This window comes from Harpegnathos saltator, unplaced genomic scaffold (genome assembly GCF_003227715.2).
Source record: "Harpegnathos saltator strain DR-91 unplaced genomic scaffold, Hsal_v8.6 scaffold328, whole genome shotgun sequence".
Taxonomy (NCBI): Eukaryota; Metazoa; Arthropoda; class Insecta; order Hymenoptera; family Formicidae; genus Harpegnathos; species Harpegnathos saltator.
Window position 1 is genome coordinate 864,591 of NW_020230126.1, and position 24,189 is coordinate 888,779.

Genomic DNA, 24,189 nt, shown 5'->3' on the forward strand with positions numbered 1-24,189 from the left:
CGCACCCTGACGACGGCGTCTCGCAGACAGGCCGTAAAACAATATGGGCCAGCTGGCAGTTTCGCATGCGCGACTAATAAGTAAATACGAATTAGCATTCCGGGTCCTTTGGCGATATAAATCAAACGAATTAATTACAAAGTAGCGACCGGCGGGAGGCGCGCGCGCACGCCATGGCGGCGAACTGTCTCGAAGTAAAGAAACTCGACGCGCCGTCGCCTGCTTTGCATATTGCTCTACGTAAATACTAATAAATCCCGGCGCGGTGCCTCACGTACGGTGCGGCAAATTAAACGCGCGACGGGACAAGGCGCGCGCGCGCGCGCGCGCGCTCACGTTCTATCGAGCGTGGCTCTTTCGTCCGCCGGTTTGCCGGTACCCGAGGGAGGAACAAACGGACGACGACGACGATGCCGACGAGGCGCGGCAGGGAGGACGAAGACGTTACGTTTGATCTCTCGACGGCGTTGGTGTTGCGACTCGTTTACTCCGATGGAGCAAACCTGGACGTGCGTGACAATCCAAGTAGGACTGCAGCTGCGCCGATTTCTTTATTCACCTGGCGACACGACGGCGATGACGACGAGGAACGGCCGGAGGGACGTTGCGACCGGATATCAACAAGTGGAGCGCTGCGTTGCGCTGTCTCTCTCGCGGAGAGACGCGGCTTTCTAGGCTTCGTTTAAATAAATCCAGGATCACTCCCTTGCCTTGGCGAAACCGTGCCCTTACCGCCAACTAATCACACTAATCATTCGTAGCAATGTAGAATCTGGAGGTTCTTTCATCTCTCGACTGCCCAAAACCTACTCAATTATCCTGCTTAAGGATCAACAGCTTCCGATTGTCCTTTCCTTGAAGAAAGGAACGGAAATGTTCGCGAAACGTCGGCAACAAACTTGAGCTCTGACAGCCCTTAATTTTTATTTCGATCATCCTTATTCAATTGCCTTCAAGGACACGTTGCGCGAAGGAACATCTCTCTGTTCAGCGCTCCTGAATGATAGAGAGATTCTCGCGTCTACTAAGGAAGCGCGCGTTATCCGCGACGTTGCAAAGGACGACGCATCTCTTCCTGTCTCTCACCCTCCCTCCCTTCCCCTTCGCGATAAAAGACGTGGATACACACGGGTCCCGCCGGTAAAACGATTAATTCGCGCTCTCGTCTGGCGCAACTTGGCGGCTGCCAAGCGTCATAAAGATCTCGCTACGTGGATACGCAACGATTAATCCTATCGTCGAATAAACAGGGTCCGACGTCACCCGCTCGCTCGCCGACAGGCCGGCGTTATCTGTCACGTACACGCGCCGATAACGCCCCCCCCCCTCCGCACGAGTGCATTACGCGTAGGACGGTGCATAAACGGCTCTAGGAGAAACCAAGTGGAGGATAGGCTTTTCATTACTGTTTGGTATCGTGTTTCAGCCACCCTAACGAGTCGAATGAAGGGTTGTCGCGCGAGCTGGCTGTGGCGGCGGGCGCGAGAGTGACGAGCCGAGGGACGACGAGCAGGCAGAGAGAGAGAGAGAGAGAGAGAGAGAGAGAGAGAGAGAGAGAGAGAGAGAGAAACTGGGAGCGAGAGGGGAGGGGGAGAGCGAGCGAAAGAGAGGAGAGAGCGAGAGGGGAGCGAAGACTGGGGTTAAACGGGGATGAACGAGAACTGAGACGGGGTTGTTTGCAGTTTCCCTCTAATTTTGTTGGAAACATCGTTACATCTAGATCGTATCATCTTGTTTATGGGCTTATACCTAGATGCCGTTCGACGTTGCCCCTCCGCGCTCGTCGACCGCCGTTTTATTATCGCGGAGTGAAGCGTCGAGCTTGCGCCCGGGCGCTGTGCGTACGCCGCAACCCCCTGAGAACGAGTCGTGTGTGAGAGAGAGAGAGAGAGAGAGAGAGAGAGAGAGAGAGAGGAGGGAGGGAAGCGAGAGAGAAGAGGAGAAACGCCGCTGACAGTGTGACTTTTATTTGCGCTCTAGGAACGGTTTGCGATTCAATTTCATTCGGCCGCCGTAGCCCGCGGTTGGCGGGGGGTGGCAGCGGAGCAGAGGGATGGAAGGCGCGCGCGCTCGCGTAATTTGAGTACGTCGATGCGCTCCTGCGCGTACAGAATAATCGCTATGAAGTTCATTTCGCGCGATTACAGCAGCCGAGAGAGCGCACGGAGGAATATGATAAGGCAATTTTCCTGCGGATTTCGCGGCGCGATTGCACGGCCGTGTCGCATAATCGATCGGCGCGACCGATTACGCGCCACTTTGGCGATGGAAAAGCACCGATGGAAAACCCGGCGCGCCCGGGAGGAGGACAAGCGAGCGTGTGTATAAACGGTGCAGTACGGATACGGCCGTATCGCCGACAGCTCTCGACGGAATATGGTTAGGTATCCATCTTCGAAATGGAATTCACTGAGCGCGCAATGCGCCGCTAGAGGGAGGGAGGGAGGGGAGAGAGAGAGAGAGAGAGAGAGAGAGAGAGAGACAGACAGAGAGAGAGAGAGGGAGGGAGGGAGGGAGGGAGAGAGGAGGCTTCGCGTTGTGCAGCGCTTCGATTGTTACGCACGGCGTAACTAATTACCGGCTAATTGTAGACAATGACATTTTCCCTTGTACTTTATTTCGCGTCGCTGTTATCGCAAATGCTCGCAAATTAACGTTAACCCACGTATCGGAACCCAATTTCGCTCAATTAAGCAATTAACGGCCTTCCAGCATCAAATAACGCTCGCTTTCCCGCCTCTCTCGCGCGCCGAGCCCTCCCCCCCTCCCCCCCGTTATTTGTGTCCGTTGTGTTGCCGGTAGTTATGTGAAAAAAGAGAGAGAGAGAGAGAGAGAGAGCAAGAGGAAAGGACAAAAAAATGGTCGCCTCAGCTGTATTTGCGGAAGTTCGTTTTTCGCTGGCAAACGAAACAACAGAGCTGTCGTATGAGCTGTCATATGAGCTGTCTCGCCACGTGCCGCCGTCTACGCGCGGGGTCGAGTTATCCCCGTTTAAAGCTTTTGGCAAACTTTGCGCGAACGAAAGGGGAGAGTAGTGGGGGTCTGTGAGAAAACGAGGTGAGGAACATCTTGACAATAAGACCGTTAGAAAAGAAGGAGCGAATGAGAGAGAGAGAGAGAGAGAGAGAGAGAGAGAGAGAGAGCCCACTCTTGCAGCGGGAAGAAATCCTGTGAAACGATTTGTCGACAGGAGCGAATAATGTGACAGTCTTTTTCAATGAATGATGCGAATCGATGTACATTCAGCGGTGGTAAACTGACAATATTGGCTCGCTTCAGTTTACTTTTCTCGCAGTTTACCTTCATCAGACATTCTTACGCGCGACGCGCTGTCTGCGGAATTAAATTTCTATTTCTTTCGTACTTGCTTTATTTCTTCACTCTCGTACATCTTTCATACTGCACTTTGGTACCTTTCATTCCACACCTTTCATTCGTACCTTTCTTGTGTTAATGTCCTTTCTTCTGTCTATAGCTTTCTCTACATTATAATTAATCGCGCCTACGTTTGAGAAGGACCATCTCCCAGAGCGTCGTCACAAACAAAGCAGCGATCGATCTATCTTACCGTTGAGCAGAAACGTGCTTCGCAGCTCTTACTCTTCGATTCGCTCTCTCCTCCTTGCCGCCGCGCATCCATCGGGAATCGCACGCGCGTCGCGCACGATCCGCGCATATAAACATAAGTGGCGCGGCCCGGCGCCGCATAACGCGCGTCTACGCACGTTTTACGGACGTAGTGTGATTCGCTCCGCGTCGCGGCGGCCAGCCAGCGGTACGTGGGGAGCGTAGCGCAGCGCACGTGCGGAAAAATAAATCTTATTGTTTCCGAAATCGAGTTTACCTGGGCGGTCCACCTGTCACGTTCGTCAGGCAAAGCGACAAAAAGTTTAACGACGTTATCGCGTTATCCAAACACAGCAAACCCCACGCGCGCTTTCTCTCTCTCTCTCCTCTCTCTCTCTCTCTCTCTCTCTCTCTCTCTCTCTTTCGCGCGCATACACACACACACACACACACAACAGCATGTGTGCGCATGTGTTGTGTGTAGAGACGCAGAGTACACAAGGCGAGCGCGCGATTCACTCGTCGTCGTCGATGCACGCGCGGCTGTCGTGCGTCGGGAGACGCGTAAGTCTGCGTACTCTGTCTAAAAACGCGAAAAAATAAAACAAGAGGAGATAAAGCGCGCGCAAGGAGAGGAACGGGACGCGACAGGGGTGCGGGCGGCGTAAAAGTGAGACGCGCGGAATTTTTGCGATCTCCGTGACGAAATTGCATCCGCCCGCGCGCTGGTGACGCGCGTTGCCGCCCCGCTGCCGCTCCGCTTTGTGCATACGTGCGGCCCGAAATGCGTCGGGATCGATTCGAATGGAATTTCGCGCAATCGAGAACCCTGCCACCCACCTGCCCCCCTGCCCCTGTCCCGCCGCTGTCGCCCGCTCTCTGTCTCTCTCCCCCCATCTCGCTCCGTCGCGCCGCATCTTCCTCCATTTTTTTTTACCCGGCCGGCGAAATTTCGTATTAGCCTCGCGGGGAAGGTCTCGTCTCTCCTCTCGCTTGTTCCTTCACGACGAGGGAACCGATCGATCGATCGATCGATCGCGCTCGCGATTCTTCTCGGAGCCCTTCTCTCGTCTTCAATTACAAAATGTGAATTTTGTGATTGAACTTGAATTAAACTTGAACCCTTGAATTAAAAAATCGAAGGTGCACATGTTTTTATGACGCAGTTACGGTGATACAAAGAAGATTGCGCGATATATGGGAATAATCACCAACTTGGAAATATAATGTCCTTTGCAAAAGAACCAAGAGCTAATTTATCGATCCGAGAGGCGAGCGACTGGCGGCGCACTCCGAGAGGTGAAAAATATTCGCAAGATGGACCAGATCGCAGAATACGGGATTTTACGGGAAAGAGGAGGGAATAATGTATGGCTTTGATATCGCTGATAAAATTTAGGTGACGCGATTTTGTTGTTACGACTGAATAAATTGCATGTGAAACTTTAAACGCTTTTCCCTCGAAAGCACGTTTCGCCAAATGATTGCCACGATTTTTCACGAGCCAGTCAACCAACTAACTCCTAACTAACTGAACGCTGAATATGCCCGCACAGTCCTGTTGGAATCATATTGATATCTATTGTACTTTTTTTACAACAGTTCAAAGTGAAAAGACTTGGTAGAGAAACCCCGACTTATTTCTCACACGCCGTCATTTCGTTACGCGTAATTTTGCATGAATTATTGAGGGCCATAAAGACGACTTTAACGATTACATTACATTAAAATCCACTTTGCTGTTTTTGTTTCAGGTGGACCAGAGCTCTGCCTAATTGTGACGACTAATGAGACAGACATTACCTGACACGCTCCGTGCGTCCACCAGCTTTATGACTCTTTTATTACACATTATTTTTTCATGCAGAAATTTAAAAATGTTCTTGAAGCGTGACGAAATAAGCGAGCGGATCCGCGCTCTCCTACGCTTAATAGCTTCCATAAAAAGGAAAAAAGATTGACTTCAAAAATTGGCTATTTTCGGTCCGAATCGAGCGAGTAACCCCTTAACATGTGAACATTTTTTGCCGAAATTGGCGGAGCGCGGGTCGCGAAATAGTGCGAGAATATTTCGGCGGAAATTCATGGCGAAACAAAAGCGCGGATAAGTTTCGGTGTTCGCGGTCGGATTGTCTAGGGTTTGATACGATACACACCGAGAGAATACCGCGCGAGAGGAGAGACGCAGCGTGCGTCAATTTATTGATGGAATGCATTTTTCGTCCCGCCGCGTCGCGCAGAATAAGCAACGCAAATGCTAAAGCGATAAAGTAGTGATATAAATTTGATCGAATACTACGTGCCGACGCGTTTTATATATATACGCGTTTTTAAATGGCATTATCGTATCAGCATTTCCAGAACACGCGCGTCTCCTACAGATTGCACTGCTGCGTTTTGCGAAACTTCCATAAACCTATTACAGTTGAACGACGAAGTAAACAGAGGCGCATAATGTGTTTCGTGCTTCCCGCCAAGTTTTTCTTCTTATCTCCACAGGGTCAAGCATAAAACAAGAATTCACCGACTCTGCGCAATTCCCCCTCTCGCCCTCCGCCTCTTTCTCTCCGTGTTTCTCACACATTCTCTTTTTACAGGCGGCCTTTTCCATATTCACTCCGTGTGTTTGTTTACACGCGTCACGTGTACAACGGGCTTAATCAGCGTCCATTAACATTTCTCGTTACGGCATTCTCCCTCGCGCACATTCGGAATTTCGAATTCTAACGCAAACCGCAAACCGTCGAGAAAGGAGGGAGGGAAGGGGGGAATATCGACGCCACCCTGACGATAGGTGCGCATGATGTTTAGTCGAGATCGCCGAACATCAACGAAATCACTTGAATGAACGCGGCAGCGATCGAGTCGAAAGCGTGTTGGTCGAAGGATAGCGAATTTCTCTGCTCCTCGCGAACCAAATTCAGTTGCACGAGCCAGAATGTCCTGTCCGATCATTGTTAATTAATCTTCCTTTTCCGCGTATGCAATAATAAAAATATTTCAGACACCGCGATGGAAGGACGCTCCTAGAGGCGTCGAAACAATCGTTGGTTGTTCCACGCGATTCCAACTTGATCCCGACACACAACTTCGCCCGGATCCTCCATTGACCTTTGTGAACCCGCAAGAGAGGACAAGCGCGAGGGACAAGGAGGCGGATTTCGCCGGTTATCATTCTCGATATGCATACTCGACGTCATAGCGTCGCGTGACGACACGAAAAATCCGTCCGACGAAAGTGCCGTTATTGTCTGGAACGGCGAGTCAGCGGCCGTAACATCAAAGTGCATCCTTGCGCTCGAAGGAGGAATCGCGCCGTGTGCGACCTCGCGTTAGCCGATTCAGCCGGCACGAGGATCGAGGATCGAGGATCGCCGATGTCGCGTGCCGACTGGCGACTCGGCGTCCTTCGAGCGGCGAATTTGAACAGAGGCGAGAGAGAGGACGCGATATGGAGTTTTGATAGGACCCTGCATATTTTGCCGGAGTTCTCCGGGATTATGCTCGACGATGATATCCGCCCGATAGCGGAGAGCGCCGGAGAGCGCGCGTTGACGATATCGCCGTGATATTCACGCGTTCGCGCGATGCAGTGCGTGCGCAATGCATCGCGCCGCGGTATGCTATGGAAACTACCATCTCTACATACCAGCGTCGCGCGAGTTATAGCGCGGGGAGTAATCCGGAATTAGAGAATGCTGAGATTAACTCGCTGCGGGGCATCAGCGCTGCGAAGAATGTTACGTTGCGAGGTGTCGCGCTCTGTGGGCTCTCTGTTTGTACCGTGCGGCCGGACTGCGCGATTATGCGCGATCGCACTTAAAACTCCCGTCGCCGTTGCATTCGCCCGAGACGCCAGCGGAGATAAGTACCGCTTCGCGCGTTGCTGCCCGATGGGAAATCGCATCGAGCGCGCGCGCGTGCGTGCGTGCGCGTTTGCGGAATTTTCACGCGGAGGATTACGCCGTCCGTAAATAACCGTAAAAGAACGCGGCTTGAGAAACGCGAGCTTCGCACCGCTTCGTCAAACACTGCAGCGCTTCGAAATCAAATCAACGAGCGACGGCGACGGGGCGAGCGAGACTTCAGGCCGGGAGTGACCCCGGCGAAACGAGGAGTAATTGAAAAAAATGAGCTCATTACGGACGGTACGCTGTCGCGGTGCTCGCGGAGGGTAGCGCGGGTTTTGTCATGCCGTGATACTAGAAATGGAATTTGGATTATAAAGGGAGGGCATTACCGACCTATCCGACTAGAGAGTCGGACTGAGAAGGGAACGTTTTCAATGCAGTAAAAAAGCCGATTTAAAGCTGTCAGTTCGATGTATACGAGGGGATTAGTAATGAAGGAGTGTGTAATGTTACAGTCGTGCCTTGGCGCCGGCCGGGAGCACGGGGGAGGGGCGGGGTCGATAATAGTTTTAAGAATGAATAAGGACGCACCGTGCATTTGGCTTCTCCTAGATAACTCGATCGTACTTGGACTACACTTGGAGACGCGCACGATTATAGTCAGCTGCGGGTTAATAATAAATATTCGCGCATCGGCTCGTTCCGCTTTTACTTTCGATATCGCGGAGCATAGACGAGACGAGTTCGAGGATCTTAAAATATCAACGGCGAGTGGTCGTTATGATACAAGTTTGTCTTTCCTTTAGCTTTTCTTGCTCTCGAGCAACTTTCCCTGTTTTTCTTTTGGTTGCAGGAAACAATTAATTTACTCGAGGCTCGAGTTTTGTTCATCGCTTCGACCACTCACGATTCTCGATTCTCGCGTTTTACCGTCCGAGTCTCTCGTATCAATGTGCTAAAATTTGAGAGCCGTAAGCTCTCGTCTTATTCAATGTATTAAGCAAAGTATCCAAAGTGAAGCCGTTCAATTCATCACACCTCGCTCGGTTATATTATACCGTCTAATTAGTAGGGATCTAAGGACAAAGGACGCATAATTCTTCTTGGCTCTTTCACATTTTATTGCTCGTTATATGAGCTAATTAACCGCGAACCCTTAGATAGATGAAATACAGCGACGACCGGTCGTGTTTCTGATCATTCTCGCCGCGTAATTCCAATTATTGCCAATAAATTCTAGATGGTAATTTCTTTTTTTCTACGGTGTTTTATAACCCCAGATGGCCGCTGTGAGTATCCGAGGAAAGAGGAGGGAGAAGCAACATTATTTTGCACAAGGTGTCAAATGTTAAAAAAAAGAAGTCTCACAATTTCTACATGTGGAAATCTGCCACAAGCCTAACACAAGGAGGGAGCAATTTGCTTTCGCAATAATAACTCAAATTCAAAGCTTCAAAGCGTTCAAAGCCTCTACGAATGCGAACGTCACGGGAGTGGTAATAACGCTGAGCGATTAAATATTATTTCTGCCCAAGTTAGAACACTTTGTTAATATAAAGCTTGACCGGCCGCCGATTTGAGCTTCTGCTCCCCGCGAGAATCTCTGAAGAATTAAACAACCGAGCGTCGAATTACGAAACACACGATTCCCTGATCGTTCTTTCAGAAATAAGCGTCAATCTCGGCGAGAGACAGAGCGAATTTTCTCTCGGCGGGCGGGGCTCGTCGCCGAGAGAGCTCGTCAAACTCGGCGTTATAACGGCAATTTTACGGAATTTTCCCGAGATAATGGCTCATCTATAACTGTTCGAGAGTGTATTATGCCGGAGCCGAAGTGTGGACAGCAGCGGAGCGCGGTTAAAGAGGGTTCCGCGGCCGCGGAAGGAACTCGACACTCCGCGCTGTGTGGTCTTAACGTCTAGATGATTGAGGGCCATGTAAAGTAAATGTATAGGGAGGGAAGGAGACAGAGAGAGAGAGAGAGAGAGAGAGAGAGAGAGAGAGAGAGAGAGAGAGAGAGAGAGAGAGAGAGAGGGCGAGAGGGAGCGAGTATCGCGCGAGAGAGCGAAAGCACCGGCTGGCGTGGCGCGTCACGACGTCGAAGGATTCTTCAAAACTTGCCTTGAACTCGACATTTTCATCGTCACATTCACGCGCCGCCGAACACGCGTCTCGAGAGCCCTCGGCGAAAGTATCGACTTCCGATCACAGCCGCCGCGTCATTTAGCCCGCTGACGGCTCGACGCTGACGTGCGAACGCGGTGTTCGGTGTCGACGATCGAAATTAAGGACCAGCGAGGCATATCCCGTTTTAATGCACGCGCCCTCCCCCTCCTCTCCCTCCCTCCCTTTCTCTCACTCGCGTCGCGCTGTGTGTACGATACGACGACGTTTGTATCAATTAGCGCGTCGCCGGCGCGATGGCTCGTGGCGCGAAAGCGCGAAAGTGCGTCGGCGGCAGCGAGGATGATGAAGGTGAATAGGATGCAGCGCACAACATTCTTGCCCGGCCATGTGCCGCTGCGGGATTGAAACGTACGCCAGAAAATGGACGATGGCACCATTCTACACTCCCCCCCGAGGTTCGGCCGAAACTCATTGCCGGGCGTTGCGAGCGCGACGGACCGGCCGGACCTGAATCGCGCGTCGCTGCACCTAACGGGCCGTCCCTTGCCGTCTTTTTCATCCACCTCGAGGCTGTTTTTCTCCTATCTCCGCGTGCGTCCGCCTCTCTCTCTCTCTCTCTCTCTCTCTCTCTCTCTCTCTCTCTCTCTCTCTCTCTCTCCCCCCTTTGTCCTCTTTTATCTTCCGCACTCGTACGCGGGCTCGTCCCTCGTCCCCGTGTCGGTGGGCGCTTTCGCGCGAATGGATGTGTGTAGCTGTGCGCGGTGGCGTGGGCTTCGAAGGGTTCCCGCGGGTGCGATTGTCGCGGCACAAATTACCATGGCCGAGCGTCGACGGCGGGGTCAAACCTTCTAACCGTGGCGTAGTCACACGAGCCGTCCGGCCGTTGCCGAAAGGCTCGCGCGTATCAATTCGTCCTGACGGTCGCGTTGCCGCTTCTCCCTCTCGTTTCTCTTTGAACCTTAACGCCCGCGCTCGTCGCCACTATGCCGAGTTCGCGACGCTCGCTGCTTATCTTCGCGACGCCGCGTAGCATGACGATTACGACTATTGCGGCGCTCCAAGGATACCCGAGACGGCCCCTCGATGGCGATTAAGAGCCTCGTGGCGATTCACGATAATATGAGAATGCCGAGAAATTGAAATTATTTCTGTGGGAACTGCGCTTCTCCGTGCGCGACCGAGATAACGAGTGGAATGAGCGAGAGGTGAGTAGGTTGAGGCATATTCGGGCGATGGAGTGGATTCGCGAAAAAGCGTTGTTTAAGTATTTATCGTGAAAAAAAATGGGAAAACGTAAAATGCTTTTTTAGAGTATAGAAACTATCCTATTGAGGTTCTCGTTAAAATTGAAAGAATATTGCAATAAAAAAAGGTCTCATTTGCGAACGTCGAGTAAAAACCGAATTTTTGTGTTAATATTCTCCATCGTGAATAAACTTCAATGACGTGTTACTAGCTAGATTGAAGTTTCCTACAGCTGTGCCATTTTGTGTAATAAACGTAATTTTCACCCATCAAATAATTGAAGTCGAAAAAGTGAGCGGATTGTCAAAAAATGACTACCTAAAGAACTTAATCAATATCCTAATTCTATAAACCACGTACATGTTGGTGTACAAAAAAGAATCTAAAGTCGCTATATTCTAGCAATCGGAAATATGCGTTTGCGCATTTTTTTTCTGAAACAATAGTAAACCGTATTTATCACAAAATAGTTTTAATCGATGAAACGTTCCCTAGGCTGCACAAACATGTGTATTTTATTTTATGTTGCTAAACTATCCCCGGACTATTTGCGAACGTGCCACAGAGACATCTGTGCAGTGCAGATGCTGCAGGTCCATATCTCGGTTATTAGAGAAAAAATACACAGTTTACAAAATCGTGTCCAGCACAAAAATATGGAGGAATATTGTCTCTGTCTCTTCCGTACAGTCGGTCGCAACAATTGGTCGACGAAAAGTTTGCGAACGTGCCGCGTCGCCATGATGCTTCACATCTCGGTTATTAGAGAAAATATATGTAAAAATAATTAAGGAATAAAAATTCCGCAAAATCGTACCTAGCACGCGAAACGCAGCGAGAACATTGTCTCCGTCTTTTCCGTACAGTCAGTCGCAACAATAATCGATAAAAAACATCAGCAGCATTCTGAAAAGTTTGCGGATACGTCGCGGCGACTCTTTCGAAATTGAGAATTTCGTAAAACAGCCGAAATGGAACAGGCAAAAATGGCCGCGCTCATAGAACAAAGTAGTTTGTGCGTTCGCCGTTGCGATTGTGTGTTGAATGGTGTCTGGCACGGTTATCGAAAGCGAATCGATAAACGCTCATTATTGCGCGTTTATCCCTCGTTTTAATATATGTGCTGCATAAATGTAGATGTTGCATAACCGTTCGCGATCCTCGATTGCAGTCGCGAGCCTTTTATACGCTGACACATTTGCACGAGCGCCATCGAAACGTCCGTACTCGAGAGTTGCGCGCATTTTAAACTGTAATACGCGCGCGCGCGCACCCTCACGCTCACGCGTTTGTGTCGTATCGGCGCATGGCGCATGGCGCGTAAAGTGCAGAAAGACCCTCCCACGAACAGTAATTTACGAATCTGTCGAGTTCGAATTTGCCACGCGCTCCCATAGAGTCAAGTGTTTTGCGAGGGAATTTGCTGGTACCGCGCGAGTCCGATCTGGCGTAATGATCGCCGATGGTCGTTGAGCCTGCGAGTGAATTCGCTGAACTGCATATCGCCGCGTCGCAAAATAATTGTTTCGTGCTGTTTTCCGCACGCGCACCGATAACCCCGTTCCAAAGGGCGTCGTGACTTTGCACCTGGCACCTCTTTCCTCACATCGCAGCCTAATCGAAACCTAAGCTGAATCCAGCTTCTTCTTTTTTCTTTCCTCTCCTTCTTCTCAGCGATAGGAGATAACTCGCGCGAGCGCGTAACCGCGCGCTCACGCGGCGAACAGAGAAAAGAACAAGAGCGCACACACGTGTGTATTACGCAGCCGTGAAAGCTAGGTAGGTCGCGCACAGCCTACCTTACCAAAGCCTTCATTACCAAAGTTCCCATTGCGCGCGCTGCAAACGTAGAATTTCCTCCGCGAAATTCACGCTGCTAAGTACGTAACCGCGCGTGAGGACGGAGGAGCGGACGCGGGCGCCGGCACCGACAAGATAAAATTGCTCCCCGCGGGGCTCGCGGACACGGCAAAAATTTGAGACTATTCTCGGAATGCAATCTCAAAATGTGCAGCTAAAAATGCGCCCTCGCAATTTCACACATATTACCGCAAGAATGCCACCGCCGCGGGGTATAGGGCGATGGGGTTGTCGGGTTGGCGGTCAGGCGAGCAAGGACGAGACAGAGAAAAAGAAAGAGAGAGAGAGAGAGAGAGAGAGAGAGAGAGAGAGAAAGAGAAAGAAAGAGAGAGAGAGAGAGAGAACGTATGCGTTTTTACCATCCCTCGTCGCCGCTAAGCGTAATACAGCTCGTAAAAAGCCGCGATCTCTTCCTCTTAATACCTCCGCGGTTTTATGCATTTTTTTATTCGCGTGTTACGCCGGCGGAGGCGGCGGCGGGTGTCAGGTGCGCGAGTCATATACCGACGGACGTCACTGATTTTCGAATTTCCAGTGAAAATCCTTGATCTAGATACTACACATAGGAACGGAGGTGAGAGAGGGGGAGCGCACTTCATTGCAAAATAAATCGATATTCGCGCGTTTATATACATAATAGAATACAGCACGAAAGTGGGAAAGTAGGAAAGTGGGTAAAACGGGCGAGATGGGGAGGGGAGGTGGAAGGGCTAGTCTGGATTTGTGTCGTATGCATCGTGTTGTGGTAACGTTTTAACGCACTTAACCGCCGCGATGTGATCTCGAGTTTTCGCGCCCGCCCTCGCTGCTTCACGCAAGACCGGCCGAGAGCCGGCGCCATTTTGCAACGATAATGCAATCTTAAAGGATTCGCTTCTTTTTTTTTCCTTTCACCGTGACATTTCAGCTTACGTTTCAACTTGATATTGTAGTTCGCGAATTAATATTTAACTCCCTTAACGTTGCTGCAAGCAGAAACAGCAGTAATGGCGGCGACGACGGTGGCCACAGCAACGATAATAACAACAACAGCAACAAGAATACTCAGTTTCGCGTGCTCGCACAGCGCGTGGGGGAAGAAAAGGGAAATTTATTTATTATGGATTGGGATGAAGAGATGAGGGAGAAGAGGAGAAGAGAGCTGGTTGTGTGCGCAAATATTATCGAAGAAAAATAATAATATAAGGGAGAAGAGCACACAAAGAATTTGAAGTTTAATCACAGGCGAGGCGCCCTGCTCTCTCTCTCTCTCTCTCTCTCTCTCTCTCTCTCTCTCTCTCTCTCGAAGTTTCCTATTAAGGAATGCTCGTTGTAACGACTTGGAAAGTTTGGGTTCCGGACGCAGTTGCGTCTTCAGGTATTTTTATTTCCGCCGGAGGGAACCACGTCTCATCAACTACCCTGTCTAACAACGAAGACGGCGGAAGCATCCCGAATGAACATCTCATCGCTGGTATGGCAACATGGCCATGCTAAAAAGAGCGCGTCGCTCTGCCTAATGAGTGCCTCTTTTAGAGATTCGCTGCTATAACGAGTTAAAACGCGAACAATAACCGACCAGCTGCACGATGCTAATAAGATTTAATGATAATGGCGATCTCGGGGGCGTTCTTGCCCGTAAATCAGCCTTCCTAATTGTAATCGTCATCTATTCCACAAGGTAAGATGAAGATTTTATCTGTGTATATACAATCTCTCTATCTCTTATAAATATAACATCATATTTACAAGAAAAAGATATATTTTTGTTTTTCCAGTAATATATATATATATGTGTATATAAATATTTATATATATATATATATATATATATATATTAAAGGATTGTGTTGCAATATAAACTGACTAGAGGTAAATAACAGTTACTCATGCGCTTAATATTTTTACGATACTTTAACGATTCGGGCGAGATATTTTTTACGCCTGTTTTTGTATCGGGATTGTTAAATTCTAATATAGATATGGTGAATGCGCAATAAATCCCGTTAGGAAAGATGTGGGCGCGTGTGCGTACGTGTGCACGTGTGTGCGCGTGTGCGTGTGCTAAAATCGCCGACAGCCAACAATAACGCAATTTCCGTAGATCCACGGAAACGTTTTCGTTGAAATGTTTGAATAGATCACACAGCGGCGGTATTTACGTAGAGCGGTGATAGAACGAGGTACAATATTGCTGAAAATCTAAATTAATAGTGCTTTCTGCTATTTAGTATCGATATTGTTTGTTCGAAATCTGCTTCTGGAATGTACATGTGTTTTGTAAAGCCGATATTTCCATAATCAATTGTGCGTTATCGGCAGCTCATCCTTGTAACAAATTATTATTTTTGTTATATCGTAAAACATGGATGCGCATTTCCGTTCACGAGTCCATGTGCGATCGATCGCGCGAATGTGTGTGTAACGGAAATTTTTGCGTTATTTCGGCGCATATCGCGTTATGCGGGAAAATTACGGGTCGCACTACTTGGAATAAATTTCGGACAAAAGTGAATTCGCCCGTTTTATCCGTCGATGATAATTCGCGTAACTATCGGGAGTGTAACTTCTGCAACGATTTCAAGTATCATTGAAACTTTATACGCGACGACGCGTCGCTCAACACACATATATAATTATTGAAAATGTACTCTTCCTTTTTATTCTCCCACTTGATTATCCACTAAGAGAATTTCGTTGTGTTTCTATGAAACACACATACGTCATCACACTGATAACGTATAAATAACTAATTGGCGGCAATTTAATTAATCGATAACATTTTATCGATTCCCGAGAACGTAGGAATTATGTAACACGGGAAACATTATCCTCCAACGATACTGCGCGAATATTGAGAGCCAAACTCATTATTCCATTTCGCGGTCGCTTCATTATCTGATTACGCGAGTACTTCACTTACAGCGATTGATTATTGAAACGCTGGGGAAACTTCGAAAATGCAATATTAGCGAATAATTATCGTTCTCGGGGAAGGCGAGTAGTGTTTCGTGTAGTATCCGAGAGAGCTGCCAGATCAATTTCGTCCAATGTTACGCAAATTGTCCTGATCCCGGCGACGTCCTCGTATTAATCATAGAAGCTACCCTCCGTTACGGAGTGAGCAGCCGCTCCTCCAACCTCGAAATTTGCTTTCTCTCCCTCGCATCCTCCCGATCAGCCCGCCCGCCGCGAGTGTTTCGCTCCTTTTCCATCCCGATCCTCTATGTACATGTGCGTATATGTATATATATATATATATATATATATATGTATATATATATATCCTCCCTCATCTAGCGGGCCGCATGATATGTTTAACGTTGAATGTAATTTGAAAGATAACCCGCTTGCGCGGGGTTTGCCCTTTCGGCGTGTGGAAATTATGTTCGAGGAAACTTTCGGATTGGAAGCATCAGCGTAGTCTATGGATGAGAAATACAACGCGCCGATATATTATTTACATCCGAGATAGCGCAACTTCCGAACTCTACGGCATAATCTTCGACGTTATTCGCGACGATCGTACTTCGTCTCACCGATGCGATGTGAAAGAGCCCCCGTAGAAAACCGTCTTAACATGTTTAAGTCATCAAGTGGATGTTCAGACGCGAAAGGAAAACGCAAATCGCGGCGGCAGCGTGTAAGCTTCAAAAACATTTTCACATGTAGGGAGGGGAGGCGAGGGAGGATGTCTCGGCGATCTGATAATTTGACAACGTTGTAATAACAACTGTATTCTTTTTCAGTCGCGTCGCTGTTTCGTATATGACGTGCGGACTAACGTTTCGTATCTTTGCGACGCGCTCTGATTGTAACACGAGAGAATTTTTCTGGAGAAAAATTTTCCGGAGAAAATTTTTCCGGAAGATATCAATATTCGTATAATGGGAAAGCATCATACTAGCATGCCCGGTTAGAATAAACTCATTTTATTCAAAATATTTGAAAGTAGTACGGGACACTATTTTACGAATAATATAAATTTTCACGTTATAAAGTTGGAAAGATATCCAAACTATTAATTGCTTCAACGTATAATCCACGATATATATTTACAAGATATAAATTTCGATCTCGATATGAATTCGGTATTTCAGTTATGCGATGCGGTATAAATATTGTTTAGAAAAAATTCTATCCCCTTGTGCACGCCCATTTTTAAAGTTCGACCATTGTTATCAGTTTTACTGTACGTTTAATTCGGCTCGCTCAGATTTGCCGTATAATCACGAGGGAGGAACTTCTTAGAAATACGTATGCACAACAGCAACTCGTTTTACCAATAGGTCACTATTGTGTACTCAACATGTCTCTCTCTCTCTCTCTCTCTCTCTTCCTCTCCTTCTTCGACGTTCTATGTATACACAAAAGCCGAACTCGAGCTGCTTGTACTAGCTATTGCATTTGTTGCGTGAAATTGAATTCAGTAGTAATTCGCGCCGATGTGGATAACCAATTTCTCGCGATATTTAAGTAACTTCGCATACCGACGTGTTTTAATCATGAATATTAAACGATCAGCAGATTATTGAAATGCGAATCGTCCGCAAATTTCATTTTTCGGTCAAATTAGTAAATAGCGCGCCGCTCTGCAAACGCAATCCCAAGTAGTATAGTCGTGAAATACAATTATAACGGGTAAAGGATAAATAAGAGAGAGAAAGAGAGGGAGAGGGAGAGAGGGGGAGAGAGAGAGAGAGAGAGAGAGAGAGAGAGAGAGAGAGAGAGAGAGAGAGAGAGAGAGAGAGAGAGAGAGAGAGAGAGAGAGAGAGAGAGAGATTTAGCTTCAATTTGTGGCTGAGGTAATATTTTTTGCGACACTTGTTTTATGTGTAATCTAAAACTGGAATAGAGGGCGGAAGGATATTGCGATTTGATTTATTAGGAATATACGGCGATAAAAAAATCAGACGAATTGGGATCGCAGAATGTACGGACAAAGATATCGCGCATACTAATCTCGACACTAGAAATATCTGCAATTAATCATTTATTTCCATCAAAACTATCAAAGTGATGAGTTATTGTCGGAAAAGTTTTTGTCAAAAGACAAAATAATGCAAAGGAGGAATATATATTTACTTGTTCTCCCTAGTCTTATCCAACGTCGATTAAACATATAAAATATACCGAGTTATAAGTTTGGATAACTTTATAAGAAATTACCAATCTCTATCTTGTCTTATTTTGACCGCTTTGGTGGTTCTATATACCCTATTAAACTGTTATTGTCTCCATAGTTACATTTCCGCGCCTACATTCTCAATTTGACACTCACTGACCCACCAAAGTTCGCACTTTGTGCAGCAAAAGAGAGACAGAGAGAGAGAGAGAGAGAGAGAGAGAGAGAGAGAGAGAGAGAGAGAGAGAGAGAGAGAGAGAGAGAGAGAAGTGGGGGGAAAGCCAGCTACGGGAAAAGCTACGAATGCTTACAATGATAACAATTGCAACCAAGTCTCACGGCCGCGCGTATCGCGCAGAATTTTCCTATCGAGCGTACCAGCGTAGCCTCTTAAAACGGACGCTTTATCGAGCTTAGGGCTCGTTGTTATACGGCCAACAGCAGCTACGTACGCAATATCGGTAGCCTCGAGGAACCCGGGTTCTGCCACGCTACAACGACCGTATAATCCCCGATGCGGTAATACGGTGGCTGCGTTTACGCCGTTTACAGTCAAGTGCGTCCGCTTACTCACGATCGTATCTATACCCTAACTTTAGGCGTTACGTTCGCGCAAACCCCTATCACGTCTGTGTGCAGTAGCCTCGGACATCCAATACTCGGGGAGTTGGTGGCGTGCGGACCGACCTAACCCCCGACGACACTTCCGTGAGATTCCGGTGGCCGATAAGAATTCGGCCGAGTCCGCAGCGCGCGGAGACTTTTGCCCCGCGCCGAGGCAATATTATCGTCCGTCACACGACGACTTTTCCGCCCAGGATCCGTAATGCGACAGCGGAAATAGACGCCGGTCCTGGGAGCGCGCGAATTATTCGCTCGAGTCGCCGCTCATGTCGAAGTCGCGGCAACCTCCGGAAAGCGGTCCCCAATCGCGGCCTCGGCCTCGGGCCGCGTTGATGTTGGACATCACGACGATACCGTATTTTCTTGTTTCTGCCTACGGAAATCAGCGAGGAAGGAGGCGTCCCGATGAGGGAAAAGGGGATACCCTTATGACGCGCGGGGCGCGACAGGCCCAGGGCAATTATTTTTAATACACTTTAGATTTATAGCGGCCGCGGATTACGGCGAGAGACGAGAGAATCTCCGTTTCACTTCCCTCCCTACCCTTTGTTTCTCGCTCTGACTTGTATCTGCGGGGAGTTTCCTTTTTTCCCCTTTTCCGCTCTCTCTCTCTCTCTTTTTGTTCGCTAAAGTACGCAAACACAACTAGTTATCTCTAGCTTTTCCGCCGTTTCCTGCGGGCGCACGAATGGAAAAACTGCCTCGTGACAGCGCACGGCCAGCGATTCGTCACTCTCCGAGTAGCCAGCTGACGCTCGTCCAGTGATTTCAGTCGGGAAATTATTTCGACGTCTCGCAGCCCGCCGACGGCGGTCCTTTTGTATTTAGTTATTGACCCTTTGTCGAAGCGTTATCTTTCTCCTCGTTTTTTCGTCCCTTTCTCTCCCTCTTTCTCCTTCTCTCTTTTATTGTTTATATTTTTTTCTTTCTTTTCTACAAAATGCTCGGAAAAATTGTAACAATTTCCGTATTATTACCGGGTGGATTTAACCAACGTGTTTTATGCGCGACGGTGTTAAAATACGGGCGTGTTCTTTAATTCGATACTGAATATGCAATAAATCATGCGATCACGTCCGAATGAAATGAATTTTAAATAATACTTAATGGCAGCACACTTTCCCTCTCCACCCCGTCCCTCCCCCTCGTCGCACCCCCGTACCCACCTTCCCACCATGGTGTTCGGTCGAGGTTGAAATTGATTGGGACAAAATCACTCCGTTTCTTCATAACGCGACAACTATAATTCAGGTACAACGTGCGCCTGCCGTCGCTCTTACCGAATATAACATTGCAAGTATTTACTCGCAATATGTTGAAACACCTACACGTTCGCGCTCTATAGTCACGCGCCCGTAAGAAATTGATTTTCGCCGAGCGAGCTTTGTGGAAACGTCAAACACCACACGACCCGTTTATTGCGCGGCGCGTTACACGTCGTTTTATTAGACGCTCGTCGTACACCGTTGTGTGTATCGTTAATTTAACCATTGCGGTTTTAATTTGCTCGGGAAACTCTCTCTCTCCTCCCCTGTGCAACGTCGTGAGTCATAAGTCGCGCCGCGGAGATAATAGAATCTATAGTCTATACATTAAACCGCTTCAAACGAGGTAGTTGAAATTCGCCATGGCTGTTCTATCGGCGATAATAAGAACTTTTATTTCCAAACATCTCTCTCTCTCTCTCTCTCTCTTTCCCTCTCACACGCACACACACGCACACATCTCCCGCTCGCGCGTGCGCGTTTATTGTGCAATGTCATCCGGATAGGCGTCGCATAATGAAATTCCGCAGGTGTAAACGTCATTCGCGTGGCAATATCATCGCGATGAAATCGCGTTACGGTAGAAACGAAATATAATTCGTATTTTACAGGAGATAGGGAGGGAGAGGGAGAGAGAGAGAGCGAGAGAGAGAGAGAGAGAGCGAGAGAGAGAGAGAGAGAGAGCGAGAGAGAGAGAGAAAACGAGATAATACACACATACGGCGAAAAAGGCGCGGCGCGCACAATCGGGATATATTTCGCGGACATTAATGAAATATTCGCCGGCCTCCTGGATATTAATTCTCTCATTTGTCTCTGCCAGTTCTTTCGCGCTCGCCAGAGCATTCAATATTCGGCACGGGAAACTAGCGTCGACGCGGAGAGATCGTCCAAGTGCGTTCGAGACTTTATTCAATATTTCCCGCATGGGACCTGTGTGTAACGTGACACGCGTGTTATACCCTCCGCGACACGATCGCGCGTGCTTCGACGATACACAGCCACACCGGCAAATTATGAGCGTAGTCGTCGCGATTTATCCGACGCGATCAGTGGGCCGCCTCCGTTCGGCGACGTGTCGAGCTTTCCCCACCTGTGTCGCGAGCTGACGCATCACGAGAAGCCGTGTCATGAATAGAAGCCGTCGCACTTAGCACGGCGATCGTAATCTCTCGCCTCTCGCTTTTATTGTCGCAATGAAAAGAATAGCGAGCGCGCGTTTCTTCGTCGTCCCTATCGCCGTCGTCAAGCGGCCAACCGAGCGACCGGCTGGCTGGCTGGCTTCGTTGCGAAGGGAACTCGCGGAGCGAAGGAAAAGGCGCGCGCCGGCGGGAAGGCCCAGAAGCCCTTCGTGATTTCCTATTAGCACAGATATTGCTTCACGAAGGACGAAAGTAATAATTTATCTGGGCGTGGGCTCGCAGGACCGTGCTTCCTCTTTCTCTCTCTCTCTCGCTCTTTCCCCAACCCCCTTCACTCAGTCTCCTTCGCTGTCCCACTCGCTCTCGCTCTCTCTCTCTCTCTCTCTCTCTCGCGCCGCTCCGCCGTGCCGCTAACCGCCCCCGAGCTTAACCCACCACCACGTCCGCCCGGTTCATTGTAGCGCAAAAATAAGTGAGTGTATGATGCACGGGCGTAGGGGGAATTATATGCCCTGTAAGTGGAAAAGGAAAAAAGGGGGTTGCCACGGACAGCCCTCCAGGGGAGGTTGGCTGAATACTTTACTCGCGGCGACGCGCGTACGATGGAGAACGCGAATTCGCTCGTTTTCCCGGTAGCCGCTCTTCAAGATCTCTCGTCCGCTGCCCCCTTTTCCGGTCCCCTCCCCGCCAACGTACACACCTTTTCCTCCCCTTCCCTTCGTGGTTCTCTCCATAATCTACCTTTCTGCATCGTCGTGTCTTTCTTTCTTCCTTTCGTTCTCGCCCCTTCTCGCTCGGGTGCGCGTGCGGAGGAAAAAGCTCGAGCGGAACGGACGGATGGAGTTAATCCTTCGCGCGCGAAAAGCAAAAGGCGGACCGCCGTCTCTTGAGCTTCACGGGGCTTTGGCGATTACGCCGGCAAAAAGAGGACCACCTAGACGGAGCCCCTCTGCAACCGACTGTTAAATATCCGGACATGAGTAGTTGGAACAGTGGAATAGCTTTGCGTGATAGCGCGGAAACGCCGTCGCGGGCATCTCTCGGCCGAGCGTGGATGCCATTCAGCGGGATTTCTCGCAATTAGCGTGCGCTCGCGGATCTAATCCGGGATTATTTTTCTGGGGATCATCGGCCCGATTACTTTACCGTAAGCGGCGAGCGATACGAGCGTTTCCTCGCGTCTTCTCCGCGGAGTGGCTGCGAAGTAAGTGCGCGCACGTTTGACGGTGTTTTCCACAGACTGCCTACTCTGACAGAAAAGAGAATGGTTGATGCTGCTAAAATTTTATTTCCCATCCCGACTGTATGTCTCTTCCCGTTATTTTGACGAAAAAAATTATAGTTGTAATATGCATATGTGGTTATCGTCGGCAACACCTGCTGGAGAAATGGCTGCTCCATTGACATGCAATTCTCTCAGTTGCTTTCTGCGCTTTTTCCCTCGGTGCGTGGAAGTCATTCAAGTTCACTAACGCGTATGGTCAGCCGATAAAATGGTGAGAAAGTACCGTCGGAATTAGAGGAGTATTACGGAATTAAGCGACTTTTTCCCTACCGACGAATCGGCGAAGGTTAACCGCAAGCCCGATAGAGTCATTGTTATCGATTTTTCTTCGGTTGCTCATAAACTGCCTGCTGTAACCAGTGGCATACAGTACCTCCTTCCCTCCTTCTCTCTCTCTAACAACGGAGCGCGTTCCCGAAAATACTTCCTTTTTCCGTTTCAAAGGATTTAAACAGCTTCAATAATACAGTTGAAACGTAGCGGAGGTAGTGCGCGAGCAAATTCGAGATTCGCTTCGCTCGAACGACTCGGCAGAACCGCGAGCAGAGGCAGGGCGTTTTTCCTCCGCGTGATCATCCGCGTGATCTCGAGCGTGTTTTCATTAGCAGAGCAACGCGAATTAATTAGCGCGTCTTCCTCGGCTCTTTCGTCGATCGCGAAATAGGAGAGCAGTCAAATGGATCCGTGCGAAAGTTGCTCGACTTGTCGCAAGTTTGGCGCTTGACAAACTGCGACTCGCGCGTTTCTTGAAATAACAGATCGGCGGAGGGGCAATGTGTGTGTGTTATATATAGGCGGAGGGTTGGCGCAATAATTATTATTATCTAGTTTGTCAAACGGTGGGGCAGACGTCGTCGTTCCGTTCGTCGTAGATGCGTCATGGATCTCGCTGGCTGCCGGGAGTGAGCCAAGATGTAAATCCCATTAGCGAACTTGACGCGACTTCCTGGCCCGAGTGCCTCGACGCGACGCCAGATATAGGCGATGCGACATAGATGCGACGACGACGGCGACGGCGACGGCGACGGCGACGGCGATGGCGACGGCGATGACAGCGCTGACGGAATATACGAGGTTACGATTCGCTACGCAAAGTCGTTCGCTCCGCTGTACGTAGTACGTACGTGGAACAATATTTATGTTATAGTCGGCAATACAGTTTCCGCGCGGACTCCTTGTATGAACAATACGCATCGCAAGATATACCGTAACCGGGAGAACGTGCCGTAGTTTCGAACACGTCTGCGGGACAACAGTAAGTGGATATTTTGGGAATTGAGAGCGAAAGAGAGAGAGAGAGAGAGAGAGAGAGAGAGAGAAACGGAATTGTGTCTGGCTGGTTCGCGTAATTTCATTTCTAGACGCCATTACTTCCGGAGTATAGGTACAAATTAATGAGAACAACATCAGCGCGGATAAATACCGAGCTTGTATTTTACCACGAGGTACGAACGATAATCAAAGCAAGGCCATTACTTTCACTACAAAGTTAAACGCGGCTCGCAAATTAAAGGAGCACTTCGCGGACGCGATGTGAACATCACGGGATTTATTATATCGTTAGAGCGTGAAAGCAGGGAATATTTCTCCCGCTTCTGCCTAGGGGATGCGTCACCCCTCTGGCCGACACATCCCGGTCTTCCCCCTTTCGTTTTATTACGAACGGACGAACGTGTCGTCGACCCCCGTAGGTTCTAAAATCTGCAAATATATTGCGTATAAAGACGCGAAAAGCTGAAGCGAGAGATAAGTCGAGGTTGTCGTTTGGAAATTGCAACTCGGAAGGAAATTCTGTCGACTCTGCGAATGCGACGCCAATTAAACGAACAAAGAAGGTTCATGTGTCGAGCGATCGGGTTGAGCGGGTACGCGTGTACAAAGTCACATTGACCGATCCCTACAAACTGCACCTTGAAGAGTGACTGAAGAGAATGAACAAAAAAACAGAAAAAAAGTGATATGGATTTATCGACTCTTCGTCGATCGCAAAATCTGTTAGATACGTTAAAATAACGTACACGCGGTAAGGGAAAGCGCGCGCATCAGAGCACACAAGATATCTCCTGCACTTTTGTTTCCTATTCTCAGTTAATTAGCGCACACAGTCTTGCACAGTTGC

At 48.9% G+C, this 24,189-nt stretch overlaps 1 protein-coding gene and 1 long non-coding RNA gene across 8 annotated transcripts in view; one reads left to right on the forward strand and one right to left on the reverse strand.

Annotated features, from left to right (window-relative positions):
* Positions 1 to 9,392, forward strand: part of LOC112588873 (uncharacterized) — an 85,166-nt gene extending 75,774 nt beyond the window's left edge. The window contains exons 2-3 of the long non-coding RNA XR_003113096.1: positions 4,734 to 4,966; positions 5,322 to 9,392. This is a non-coding gene — a long non-coding RNA (uncharacterized LOC112588873). The remainder of the gene's footprint in view (positions 1 to 4,733; positions 4,967 to 5,321) is intronic.
* Positions 1 to 24,189, reverse strand: part of Ten-a (Teneurin-a transmembrane protein) — a 664,333-nt gene that overhangs the window by 332,977 nt on the left and 307,167 nt on the right. The window lies entirely within an intron of this gene.